Below are 14,497 nucleotides of genomic sequence, written 5' to 3' on the forward strand. Positions count from 1 at the left end.
CAGACAAATAATATAGTGCACTCTTTAATACTTGAGTCAACCCTGTGTGACTTTGCAACTCAGCTTAGCAACTGATTGGTTGTAATTTTGAGCAAACACCAATTTAGAAAGGATTAACAGCAGTTTACATCTGGTCCCTCTAACTAACTCTACAGCTCCCACCCTGACCTAAATCACCATCTTTAAGCCGGATTTTTGCAGAGGCTTCCGAGGCAGTCTCCTTACTTCCACTCTTATGCAAATTCTTCTCCTCTAACCACTGGAGTCAGTGAGATGCTAAAAACTGAAGTCAGATGAGGGCACCCCTCCTGTCAAATCCTACAGTGGGACCTCACTCTGAGTAAAAGCCCAAGTCGATGTAAAATGGCCTAAAAAGTACAGTGTGGTTTGCACACACTGCCCTCCCATTAATGCTGGCGCTCAACTTGGCTGCTGGCCTAGTCTGCTCATCCCCTCCAGCCCGGCTGGCCTCCCGCAGTTCCTGGAACTTGGATGTCTGTGCCCACTCAGAGCTCCTGTACTTGCTCTGCACTCCTGAAACACTTCTGCCCAGGCGTCTGAGTGGCTCACCCCATCCAGTCTTCAGCCAGATAGCACCTGCTTGTCTAGGCTTTCTGTTACCTAAAGTCACAACCCACCTGAACACTTCCCATCACCTTCCATGCTTTTATTGTTTCCCGTAAAACTTTGTCATAATCTAGCAGAGTACTTCCTTATTATGCTTATTGTGTGTCTCTCCCAACTAATACATTACCTCCATGACCTGGAGACATGTGTCTGTTTTCATTTATTTACTCAGTGCCAAGACCAGTGTTCAGCAGCTATTATGTGTTCAATAGACATTTGTTGAAGAAACCAACTTTTAGAAAGAGCTCTTACTTGATGCATACATTGCTAAACACTTTACCTGCGTTATTCTGTGGAATTTTCACTACCGCCCTCCAAGGGAGGCCTGAATCATAGAGTGAAGACATGGGCTCTGCAGTCAAACATCTTGGAATAAATCTTCCCCCGTCAGTACTTGCCAGCTCAGAGCTGAATGAAGGTCAGTCATTCATCTTCACTAAGTCACCGTTAGTCCATCTGAATGAATACAAGGGAAATATTACTGATTACTACCATTGGTTGTTTCTTGTCAGATTCTGTCTGAAGTAATCAGATCAACATTATAAGAAGTTTTTCAACCACAGCCCTAGATTCAGGCTTCCAATATCATCTTATTTAATTACCTATCTCATGTGATCATTTAAGACTTAATAGCTACTTTGTGTGCACTGTTTGCCAGGAGTAAAGTACTCCCTTGTCTTACCCTATTTCACACAGGAAAAATGTTAACTGCTAGGTTATAAGCACCCTGAAAAATGAGATTTATCTGTTGCTGCAATAATGATACACAACCGCCTGTTAAATCTTTTAAATGCTCTGGGTAAGGAATATGTTTGCAACCTTATGTTTTGATTTCTATAGAGCAGGACTTGTTTTTGATTCATTTGAGAATTTTAAAGCTAATAATAGTTATAGAAAAGGAAAAAAAAAAGATATTCCCTTTCTGATTCTAAAGGAAAGACAAGTGCTGTGTATTAGTTACAATGAGTGTTGTTGAATCAGGCTGACCTAATTTTAAATTCTGTCAGACACATTGTAGGTTCTAGAGAAACAACTGAGTCAATGAATGGTATAGACATACAAACTTTGTACAGTTGGGCAAATTTTCAGTTTTTAATTTCTCCTCTTGTGCAATGGGAAAATTATATCAACATCATGAGTGTGTTTTAGAGGGAGACTATATGTGCAATGGTCATACTGTGCTTGACCTGTAGAAAGATTTCAATAGAATTATTGTTAAACAGTTTTTTAGTCTATAGCTTAGCATGTGGAACCCTTCTCCCCAAAATTTAATGTTTTAATGAGGTGTAAGAATAGAGATGAACTCAGTAAAGATACAAAAATGAGCCCTTTCCAAATTCTCTCTTCCCCCTCCATCCTCCCCCTAACTCCAGTTAAGCAATAATCTTGGCATATCTGTAATTCTTACTAAATCTTCTCGTATGACATTTATTCAGCTCTTCCTCACTTCTTCAACCACATGACAAATCCTCTGTCATCTTTCTTTCCAGACTCTGCGCAGCCGTCCCTTCTGTTGGCAGTGCTGGCCCTCCCCAGGGAATTAGATCTCCTTCTCTGCGCTCTGGCAGTGCCCGGCTTTCCTCCTATACCTCGTTACATTTTCAAGCCTGCAGTTCATTATCCACGTGGCAGTCCCTCCCAGTGGGGAGAGTTGTAAAGAGAATTAATAAGTCACACATTTGAGGCTGGGCTAGATGACTTCTACACCCACCTCAGAGCATAAAAATAAAATGCATGTAAATAGCCTAGCACAGTAGCCAGCCTAGTTAAATGGTCAGCAGTAATGAGGAGAAGGATGGTTAGTAGTCTTAGTAGTACTCATCTGTCACAGCATGAAGTGAGTAAGTGGATGAACTATAATAATTATCTGTACAAAATCTATGATTACCTAGAATATTATAGGCCAGCACTCCAAGGATTTAAAATATCAAAGATTGCTTACCATACAGAGAGGAAATACTGTATCTCAGAACCTTCCTTGTGGGTCTGTGTGCAGAAAAACAATTTGAGCGCTGAGTTTGCTTTTCCTAACAAAGTCGTATATTGAAATACTTTGAAATGTTAAGTGAGAAATTGTAGCTCCTTTCTGTGCCATGGGGTAGGTTGTAAGCCAAAGAAAATACTGGGAAAAAGTGTGTTTCTCAGATGTAAATTGCTTACACGTGAAATTATCTTGCTTAAATTTCTAAGTATTTAGATACTGTTAATATGCTGCAGAGTTTAATATGGGGTAAAAATAACTTTGTTATTGAGTCAATGATAAATTACACTTCCTCCTATAATAGTTCATATTTTGGAAGAATAACATTAAGACTTTGTGAGTTTAAAGAGTTCTTCACAAGAGAGGGCCCTACATACAGTTTGTTCCCCTTCTGTTTGATTACCATTGTCAGGATTTGCAGAGTGGAAAATTGTGCTGTGACTCTTAGTGCCTAATGGCTGGTTATCTCTTCAGTGGAGAGGAGGGGGCGTTTGAGTTTGAAGCATTTCAGATTTAGAAATGAGATCTCTATGCTTGAATTAATTCCAGCTTTTCATGATGTGTGTTGAAAGCATGACAATGTATTCCAGCTTCACCCCTAGCTTCAGCTGGTTATTTACCCTTAATTTCTCTTTGCTGCACTTTCCTCACTGAATTCTTCTTCATTTTTTCCTCAGGAGTATTATTTCATTTGGATTATATTAAGTATTCAATAAATATTATATTGTGTAACTGAACATACAACTAATTGTATATTAAAGCAATTAATAATAATAAGAAGAAAAACCATACTTAAGTCTAAATTAAGACCTCTTACCATGTACCACACAAAGAAAACTAACGCCATTTGAACATCAGTCTCTATGTATGTGTACATCATTACTATTTACTTAAACTATTGCCTTTTGAGCACCTATCTTTATGTATGTGTATGCAAGTGGCTCATATGGTAAAGAATCTGCCTGCAATGCAGGAGACCCTGTTCAATCTTTGGGTCAGGAAGATCCCTTGGAGAAGGGAATGGCCACTCACTCCAGTATTCTTGCCTGGAGAATCCCATGGACAGAGGAGCCTGGCAGGTTATAGTCCATGGGATCGAAAGGAGTCTGATACCACTAAGTGACTAACACTTTAACACAAGTACTATTTACTTAATTTTAAATGTCTTAAATCTTATTTTGTTGAAGTCTATTGTTTCTATAAAGTGCTTGGAAATTGTTTTCAAAGAAGTTGTATAGTAAATTTTAAAGATAGATAAGTCAATCAACCAGTCAGTAATAAAAAGACAGTACTGCTGTCCCTCAAGTGTGATTTCTCTAAAAACAAACTGGAGTGTTTCTGCTATAGAATCATTGCTGGATTTATAGACTCTAGGATGTGACTATCTGTGTTATGTCCTAACTTGCCTTTTTACTACCTATATAATATCACACAATTCATAGTTCTTTTCTGAGATTCTTTTTCCTTTTCTGTAATACTTATAATGTTGTAGATTAAATAAGAAAATGAGTATCATTTAACATAGTGCCTGGGTTATACCAAGGACCTGAAAATATTAACTCTTGTTATATCTAAGCACGGGGCTTACTAGGTGGCACAGTGGTAAGGAGCCCACCTGTCAATGCAGAAAGCATGAGAGACGCAGGTTCAATCCCTGAGTCAGGAAGATCCCCTGGAAGAGGGCATGGCAATCCACTCCAGTATTCTTGCCTGGAGGATCTCATGGACAGAGGAGATTGGCGGGCTACAGTCCATGTGGTCGCAAAGAGTTGGACACAACTGACGCGACTTAGAACAGCACACCTGCATATTTGGGTACACGTGTGATTCCTTTCATCCCAGTGAGTTTGTTGATGATACTGACATTCTTCTGACATCCCATGCACAAGGATTGGGTGTCATCTTCAACCTCCCCTTCTCTCTCTCACTGCTTCTCAGCAATCAGCACTGTGGGGACTCTTCACACATCACAGAGCAGCTGGAGAGAAGTGTAGTGGTTTCAGTCCATGAGAAACTCCAGGCTCAAGTACATCTTGACCATGTCACCTACCTAGCTCTGTGACTTTGAGTGAGAAACTTGACCTCCTATCACCTCAATTCTCTCATCTATAAATAAGGAATAATAAATATGAATATCTCATAGTCCTGTTTTAAGTCTGAAATGGAAGGATGCATGTAAAACACTGCATTGTAAAGCACTTTAAAAGTGAAAGTGTTAGTCAGTCAGCTGTGTCCACCTCTTTGCGACCCTATGGACTGTAGTCCTCCAGGCTCCTCTGTCCATGGGATTCTCCAGGCAAGAATACTCGAGTGGGTTGCTGTTCTCTTCTCCAGGGGATCTACCTGACCCAAGGATTGAACCTGAGTCTCCTGCACTGCAGGCAGACTCCTTACCGTTGGCACATACTAAATGCTCAATAAAGAGAAGACATTGCGTGATGATGAAGAAAATGATGATGGGAAAGATATTCTTTCCCATCTTTCCTTTCTTTGCATAGGAAAGAAAAAGGCACTTCTATTCTTTCATTCTAATCCAAACCTCATCTCTTTGTATCTGAACATTGATAATGGATCCATATCTGGACCTTTAACCTCTAGTTTCTTTACTTCATTCTGCCTTACATATAATGACAAGATTAATCTTTTTTTTTAAATTGTATCATGCCTCTTCTCTTAAAAATATTTCTCAGATTCCTAGTAAGTTTTTAACAAAATGCAAAATCAGTATCTAGGCAGTCAAGACATCATGATTCACCATCCCTTTGCATTCATTTGTTCCCCAGAATAAACCTTCCAGACCAGATATTGTAGTCTGCAATTTATTCCTTCACTTGTCCTACCTTTCTGCCTTTTCTTAATCCCTCCTATTCATCCTTCATGTTCCAGCCTCATCATAATGCCTTTTCTTCTGGTGAAGTCATTTATTTAATCAGAAATATTTATTCAGAGTGTTTTGTGCCTGGCACCACTGTACTCGGCACTGAGATTCAACAAGGAGCCAGACGGACCTAGTCCTTGCCCCCGTGCTACTGTCCCTTTTATTCTCCTGCGTCTGTGTGTGTGTGTGTGCGCGCGCACGTGTTTACTCCTTTGGCACGTGGCATACGCAGCCTTGCTTGACAGATACATATTGTACTGTCTTCAATGTTAATAGAATAGCTTGCACATGGTTGTGGTTCAAGAAATAGTTGCTGATCTGTGTTTACAGCGATTTACCTATAGCATATGGCTACACATTGGGGCTAGATTGACTAATTTCCATTAGCCAACTTCACTGTCTTGCTTCCAAGACCTTACCAATTTTAAAAATGTAGTTAGACATTGACCTCAGGAACAGAACTCAAAATAGGAATCTAAATGATAAAAAAACAATCATTTTTCTATTCTGTAGTTTATTATACTATTGATACATGATACCATATTATAACATAGGGAAGATATTATAGCAGAACTGTACTGTATATCTAAAATTTATTATATTCAAACTTTACATGCTTTTACTCAAGTAATATTAGTCTGAATAACTCTTAATACAGAAATTGTCCTGCCTCTTTTTAAATAGCAGGTTATTCATTTCTTATCCTATATACAGAAATTTCTGCTCATGTTTGATACTTTGCAAGGTGCTTTTATGATAGTTTTTTTAAAATTCGTGGCCTTTGAGAGCAGTCACCAAGGAAACGATAGCATAAGGTATAAATAGGCTTGCTCTCAGTTATAAATACACTTTCTCTGAAGCTCACTCCCTCTAGTGATCTGGGTATTTTTCTTTAATTTTGCATACCAGTTTTTTTTAATACTGTACAGATGAAGCAAGTGCCTACTTTAGGCAGAGGTTTCTCTGTCTGACCTTGAAAACTCAGTGATTTCCTGCTGGCTTGATATTTCTCCCCCATGTCCAATGATATTGGTACTCCTCATTCTACAGTAGCTGTAAAACACTTTCAATCCAGAAAGAAAGAACACTGCGTATAAGAGTGTATGGCACTGAGTAACTTACTTTGCTGAACTCATCCTTCAAAGTCCTCTAAATCCAGTCACAGTAGTACAATGCAAGATAACTTACTCAGTGCTGAATGATATTAAACTTGATTTTATTTGAATATGATGAATAGCACCAAGGATCATGAAATCTCAGAGCATGGCTTAAATGAAAACTTACTTAACTTTATTGTTTACTTAACTGTTGCACCAAACTTTTACTTTTGCCTGAAATCAAAACAGTCATTCAGGCGCTTTCACAAAGCAAAAGAAATTTTCCATAAGAACTCCTATTATAAATCATCTTTGTTGAAATTGTGAAATGTGTTCCTCATTCTCAGTGTTTTCCTTGGATCTGGGCCAGTGTTAATTAAACTGAACTTCGTGGTGGTCCTCGGGACAGGTATTGTGAGTGCAAAGATGAATGAGGCAGTTTTACCCTCATGTGGGCTCAGTCACCTGAAGAATAACTGCTGTAAATGAGTCATGGCTATCCCCTGCTAAATGTTCTTTCAGTGTCTGTGTTGACCCCTGTAGTCCATTCCATTCTCAATTGCCAAAGGACTATTTGTTGCTCAATCGCTCAGTCGTATCTGACTCTTTGCAACCCCATGGACTGCAAGCATGCCAGACTTCCCTGTCCTTCTCTATCTCTCAGAGTTTTCTCAAACTCATGTCCATTGAGTCGATGATGCCATCCAACCATCTCATCCTCTGTCGCTAAAACCAAAATGTGATAAGTCACTCCCTTGTATGAAACTCTGGTGACTACACATTACTGTGGGAATGAAGTCCAAACCCTTTAACATAATCTATACTGTTTTCTACCAACTGTTCCCTGTCTACCTCTCTAAGTTCATCTTTGAAGTTTTCCCATATTTTTCACCAAGATCTTGCCTATGTTTTTCTCCAGAGCATCGTTTATATTCTTTTTTTACCCCTGGACCTTCCTACTCAGTACTCCCTCTACCTAGAACATGCTTTTTTTGTACTCTCTTAGCTAGCTGACTCTTTCTCATCTTACAAACCTTTGTTACTTTGCCTAAGTCTTTCCTGATTCCCATCTCTTATCTTGTGTGCAGTTATCAGTTCAGGTGCTCAGTCGTGTCCGACTCTTTGCGACCCCATGAATCGCAGCACGCCAGGCCTCCCTGTCCATCACAAACTCCCAGAGTTTACCCAAACTCATGTCCATCGAGTTGGTGATGCCATCCAGTCATCTCATCCTCTGTCGTCCCCTTCTCCTCCTGCCCCCAATCCCTCCCAGCATCAGGGTCTTTTCCAACGAGTCAACTCTTTGCATGAGGTGGCCAAAGTATTGGAGTTTCAGCTTCAGCATCAGTCCTTCCAGTGAACACCCAGGACTGATCTCCTTTAGGATGGACTACTGGTTGGATCTCGAAAGAGTCTTCTCCAACACCACAGTTCAAAAGCATCAATTCTTCAGTGCTCAGCCTTCTTCACAGTCCAACTCTCACATCCATACATGACCACTGGAAAAAGTGCAGTTATCAGACTGCATGAAATTGCTGATTCCTCCTCTGGGAGGAACAGGGACCCTGTCTCTCTTGCTTAGCAGACACTCCCCCCCTGGATGTTTCATAAATACTTATGAATTGATGAATCATTAAATTAAAGGAAGAGTGATGAATGCTCTAAGAAGTGTCTTTAATGTACAAATGGAAACCAAGATGAGGGAGTAATTTATTCCACCCAGGGAATGGTGCAGAGGTGTGAGGGAAAGTGATATGTGATGATACTGGATCTGACCCCTAAAAGATGAGTAGGATGGAGTTCACCAGAGAGTTGAGGAGGAGAAAGGAAGCCAAACAAGGAACTGCATTAGCAGAGTTTGCAGAGTAGATTAGTTCTGGAAGGATCCTCCTACCTGCTTTGCTGTTAAATTTAGACATCACTTCTACCAAGCTTTCCTGAACCCCCCTGAAAGAGATTAGACATCTCTTGTATGTGTGCTGAGAATGATTTTACTGCATTTCAGGAGGTATATTTCTAATATGAAGATTTAAACCTGAGATCTAAAAAATAAATGCATCAGGAACAATAGATTTTTGGTTCTATTACATTCTTTCATATGAAAAATTTATGTGTTGACTAAATAATTTGTAGTAATAAAATAATTGCTATTATTATAAGTGATAAAGAGGGTAAATTGGCAGAAAAACAGGAGAGAGAAAAACTAACACAAAGAACCATACAAGCCTGACACCTTGCAGTCCTAAAGATGCTTAACTGATACTATGTTGAATGTTAGCATTTTAGATTCATTTTCTTCTAACAGATGTATAAAGGGTTAAAATATTTTGACCCCATAGCCACACCACCACATTCCCTTTATAAAAGAAATTAGAACTCCAAGTTTGGAATAACTTACAGTAGTCCCCTTCTTTTAAAAAACTGTTTATTTTATATTGGGCATAGCCAATAAACAATGTTGTGACAGTTTTCAGGTGGAGAGCAAAGGGACTCAGCCATTCATATACCTCCTCCCATCCAGGCTGCCACGTACCAACATTGAGCAGAGTTTACCTGTGCTGTGCAGTCGGTCATTGTTGATTACCCATTTTAAATATAGCAGTTCCCCTCCTTTATATTAAATTTCTGTGCTAGGCTCATGAGTGCACAGTTCATGAATGTATTTTCCTGCATAAACAAGGGCTTAACATGTCTCTGCAGGTCACTGGGAATAAAATAAGTAAGTTTAACTCATCTGTTTTAAGTACTTATGACATTTAATTCTAAAACATCATCTTTGGAAAAGAAGTGGGGGAAGGGCATAGCCAAACCAGCAAGGCTTTGGTGCAGTAGATGTATCAAAATGTTAATTATGGAGAAGTGTTGCATACACATGAACTCTAGTTAATTTTATATTACAGTTGCTTTTCAAATCATAACTCAGAGGCAACAGCCTTATTGGAAACTCTTAAGATTAATAACAACCTTATTCAGTTTATAGCTTAGGGCAGAACCATCTGCAAAGCCAAGACTCCTGGGAATACTGACCTTGCCAGTGCAAATCTTATTTTGCCAAAAGCATAAGCATGAATTGCTTTAGTCTTTTCAGGGATCTCTGTGCCTTTCCTGGTCTGTCTTTTTTAGCACAAAGGAATGATAAATTGTTTCTTCTTCCCTTAAAATCTAAGCTGGCTTTTCCTGGGTAGTTCAGTCCTGGAAAAAATGATAACAATGATAATAATTTTTAATCATTTTACACACTTTAGTTCATTTACTCCTTGCAAGAGCTCAGTGAGGTAGATATATTTGTTTCCTCATTTTACAGTAACAGAAGTTCAGAGAGTTTAATTTCTCAAGTATAGACATCTAGGAAGTGTGACTCAAAACCAGTTTGTGTGATTTCAGATCCCATCTCCTAACCACTACATCCCACAATTCTATTTTGTTAGTGCCCACTGATATTTTCATGCCTTTGCCATCTCTTGAGCCTACTCACAACCAGAGCAGAAGAATCCAGCCCTTTCTCCAAGTACGTATTATAATAGCTAAGAGGCTTTGGAGATTGACAGATGTGTGTTTGAGTTGCAGCTTTGCCATTTCATTAGGTGTGTAAATTTTTTCAAGTTAACTAACTTCTCTAAGCCTCAGTTTTCTTACCTAAAAAAAAGTAATAAGAATAAATATCTGAAGAGGTTGACTGGGATAAATTCCTGTACCTAAGATGAGTGTACCTAAGCACAGTGCCTGGCCCAGAGTCAGAACTCAGTAAATTAGGCAGCAGTATTCAACATCAGCATCATTCTTGTCTGCTCACCTTCATCATCAGGCTCAGCTCACCTTCTCTGTTGTCTTCATGCTTTTGAAGTCTGCTCTAAGCTGCTCCCGTAGCATTTACCAACTGTATCATTCACTGCTTTCTAGAATTTGTTTCCTCTCGACAGATGTTTGCCTCCCCATACCATCCAGAAGCCACTGGCAGGTGGGAATGAATGATCCTTGCAATTGTTTGCATCTATGAAAAACCAGGAACAGTGCTCAATAAATAGTGGCCATGCTTTCTGGACCACATTTCTGATAAAGAATTATGTGGTATTTTAGGATGTGAGAGACAATAGAAAATGTAGTTGGACATCATATTGGGATTTCCAGGATATTTTTATTTTCTTGGACAGACTGTGTCGCCAGGATTATAACCAAAGAGAAATAGCACAGATTCAACATATTTAAGTATTGATGAACTGATTTAATATCAATAAATGTTTCCAATTTCTTGATTTTAATCTTGAAATGTGTGTTTTTAAAAACAATGATGCTCCAAATAGAGATTTTTAAAAATCCATTTTTATTGAAATATAGTTGATTTACAATGTTGTGTTAATTTCTGTTGTACAGCAGAGGGATTCAGTTATACATTATTTTCCATTATGGTTTATCACAGGATATTGAATATATTTCCCTGTGCTACAAAGTGGGTCCTTGTCATTTATCCATTTTATATATAATAGCTTGCTTATGCTAATTCCAAACTCTCAATCCATCTCTCCCTACCCCTCCCCTCGGCAATCACAAATCTGTTCCCTATGTCTGTGAGTCTTTGTCATATTTTAGATTTGACATACAAGTGATATCATATTGGTATTTGCCTTTCTCTTTCTGACTTACTCTACTTGTGATAATCTCTAGGTCCATCCATGTTGCTGTAAATGGCATTATTTCATTATTTTTATGGCTGAGTAGTATTCCATTGTGTATATGTACTACATCTGTCCTAATCAGCTGAATGGGCATTTTAAAATCTGGACATCTTGTTATAAAAAATAGATATTGAGGTTCCCTAAACTCTAAAAGACATAAAAAGGCTAAAGCTGTGAGCAGATGATCCCAAGATTATTTCAAATGCTGCATCCCACTTTTACTCTCCAGAAGCAGCACCTGAGGAAAAACCATGGGGAGGAAAGAAAAAGTTTCATCTACTCATGTTATTGTCACTCTCCCCCTCTCTGTGGTTTCTTTCTCAGGGGTTTTATACCAATGCCTAAATAAGTCTGTAGAGGACAAGAATAAGAATGGCTTTTTAATATTTGAGGCCTTCCATAAGTGTGGCACTTAAATTATCATTATTTTTAATATCCCCTGTCATTTTTATTCAAATTAAGCATCTTGATAAAAGTACCTATTGGCTATTTTGTTTCCACCACCTTAACCAATAGTTGAAATTGAAAACACCCAATAAATGTTACCTCTCATGCATCATGAGCTGTGTGAGAGCATCTTTTACATTCTTTCATGTAATTGTCAAACAATCCAATGCCATAGTTCTACATATTCCTGCACCTCTCCCCCCCATTTTGGAGATGAGGGATATTGAGAACCAGAGAACTAATGATTTATCCAAGATCCACATCTACTACACAGGTGAAATTTAAAATTAAGTCTGTCTGACTCCATAGTCCATAACTCTTAACCAGGAGTTCTCAAAGATTCCTGTGCATCAGAATCACCCAGCAACTACTATATCAGAATCTCCAGAGTAGAGTTCCAATCACTAAAGTTCTCCAATAGATTTTAATAAAACCAGACCAAAAATTTGGGAAGCTTTACTCTCAAACACTACACTGTATTTCCTCCTCAATAAATGTCTATGGAGTGAGTGAATGAATGAATGAATGATGGCTATAACTCTTCCATTGACAATATATTCCTTCATTAAGGTTTGCTCTCAAGCAGTGATCCTTATTTTAAAATGCAACTGCTCATAGGAGCCTGTCTCTAAATTTTCCGATATCTTTATCTGAAACTTGGTTACAAGGAAACTTAGCCTTGGTGGCTATGGGAGGTACCTGATTAATGACAGGGTAGGACCAGAGTATAAGCTAAAATTCTCACCTTTGATATCTCACAATGATCCCTGGGGCCAGCATTGCCATCAGCAGCTAAAAGCTGGAAACCTAGGGCTCATTTAAAATGCCTTCAAATGGTTTGAAGTGGAGAAGCCATCTCCCCCTCCTTCATGATCAGATCGGCCCATCATTGAACAATACTTCTGTCCCTCCTCCAGATCTTCTGTTGCATCAGATGTTATCAATGGCAGAGGCTCTGAGGGTGGTCCAGAAACATTCCACGCGTCTGCAGGGATGTCTTCAATCCCTCCGTTGTGCTCTGGAGCACACTCCTTTGAGAGGCCGTGTCTCTCTGCATGTGGCAGCCTCTCTGGAAGGTTGACCTCAAACTGCTTAAGCAAAGGCAGCACAAGTGCCCATCAACTGACAGAGGAATAAATAAAATCTAGTTTTAGTTATGCAATGGAATGTTATTCAGCAATAAGAAGAAATAAAATATTGATACAGGCTATATTATGGATGAATCTTTTAAAGTAGAAGAAGCCAGTTACTAAAAAAAAAAAAAAAACACATATTTTATGATTCTGCTTACACAAATATCCAGAATAGACAAATCTATAGAGACAAAAAGTAGGTTAATGACTGCCTGGGCTGGGAGAGTTTGGTGGGAATGGGAAATGACTACTAACAAGTATGGGCTTTCTCTTTGGCATGATGAAAAGTACTAAAATCAACTATGGTTGCAGTCTTGTGAATATGCTAAAAAACAGATGAGTTTTATGATATGTGAATTATATCTCAACAAAACTGTCCAAAAAGGGGAAGGGGGAGCACAAAGCAACAGAAACATTTTAGTGAAATTACGTATGAGAATCACAAGACTTCCAGGCACTCATCACAACTGGAAAAGACTTTGGAAAATTGCCCTCCAGTAGAGGGTTATATAGGGCCATACTTATATGAACAGCAATTTACATTAAGGTAGATGTCTATAAGTTGATCCCATCCTCAACTTCCTATGACGTTTTTTTCTCTCCTGAACATGTCTAATTTATTAATCCTATTCTTTTATCCAGCTCTTATGGGACTTAAGTTCACAATAATTTCCAGACTAAAAATGTATTAAGTCAGGCACATATTTTATATTTTGGGGAAAGGATTGAAAATTAAGATGTAAAATATGGCTGTTGCTTCTCACATTTTTGCTGCAAGCAATGACAGAGACCTGGTTCTCGTTATTTACAACAGGAGAGAAGAATGTAATGTCTAAAGGTAGGATGTGATTCCATCAAAGTCTCCAGTGTCAGAGTTGCCACTTCCTTTTTCATCCCCTTGGCCGTGGCCCCGTTTAGAACTGCATTATCTGTCGCCTGGACCATTGAAGCAAACTCACTGATTTCCTGCTTCCAGTCTCTCTCCTTCCTTAGTAACTCATTCTCCATCACACTGCCAGAGTTACCTTTCTAAAATGCAAACATGAGGCAGGGTAGTCCAGGGTATACACCTTGGGTCTCAGTTTCAAACTGCCTGGATTTGAATCTCAGCCCCACTGGCTATCCACTCAGTCATCCTAGGCAAGTTACTTAATCTTTCTGTAAATAGTTTTATTCCCCCCACCTCCATCTTTAGTGTGCATTAGAATTGAGCAGTACTTTAAGTGCTGAATTCAATGATGGGCTTATAGCAATTGGTCAGTGTAAGTTATTATTATTATTGCACTTACATTCACATACTGCCATGTTTCTCCATTTCTACATAATGAAATCGTTTTAAATTAAATTTAATCATCGATTATGCAAGAGCCTGTACAATCTAACCCTGGAGTTTTTTCTCCTAGTTTTACAACCTTCTCTACATACATCAATTGTGTGACTCCAAAGTTTCTCTCAAGCTTCTGCCTCTGTTGTTTGAGTATGTTGTTATTGTTGTTGTTTAGTCGCTTAGTCATGTCCAATTCTTTGCGACCCTGTGGGCTGTAGCCTGCCAGGCTCCTCTATCCATGGAGCTTTCTAGGCAAGAATACTGGAGTGGGTTGTCATTTTCTCCTCCAGGGTATCTTCCTGACCCAGGAATTGAACCCACATCTCCTGAGTTT

General features: G+C 38.8%; 1 protein-coding gene across 4 annotated transcripts in view; it reads left to right on the forward strand.

Moving 5' to 3' along the window:
- The window catches only part of JAKMIP2 (janus kinase and microtubule interacting protein 2), a 186,543-nt gene that overhangs the window by 104,940 nt on the left and 67,106 nt on the right, over positions 1 to 14,497 (forward strand). The window contains exon 1 of one of the 4 annotated variants that reach the window (XM_043465062.1): positions 920 to 1,045. The exons of the other annotated variants lie outside the window; for them this stretch is intronic. The gene's annotated coding sequence lies outside the window, so the exon portion shown is untranslated. Of the gene's footprint in view, positions 1 to 919; positions 1,046 to 14,497 lie in introns of those variants that run through there. 4 annotated transcript variants of the gene reach the window in all.

Source organism: Cervus canadensis, chromosome 4 (genome assembly GCF_019320065.1).
Source record: "Cervus canadensis isolate Bull #8, Minnesota chromosome 4, ASM1932006v1, whole genome shotgun sequence".
NCBI lineage: Eukaryota > Metazoa > Chordata > Mammalia > Artiodactyla > Cervidae > Cervus > Cervus canadensis.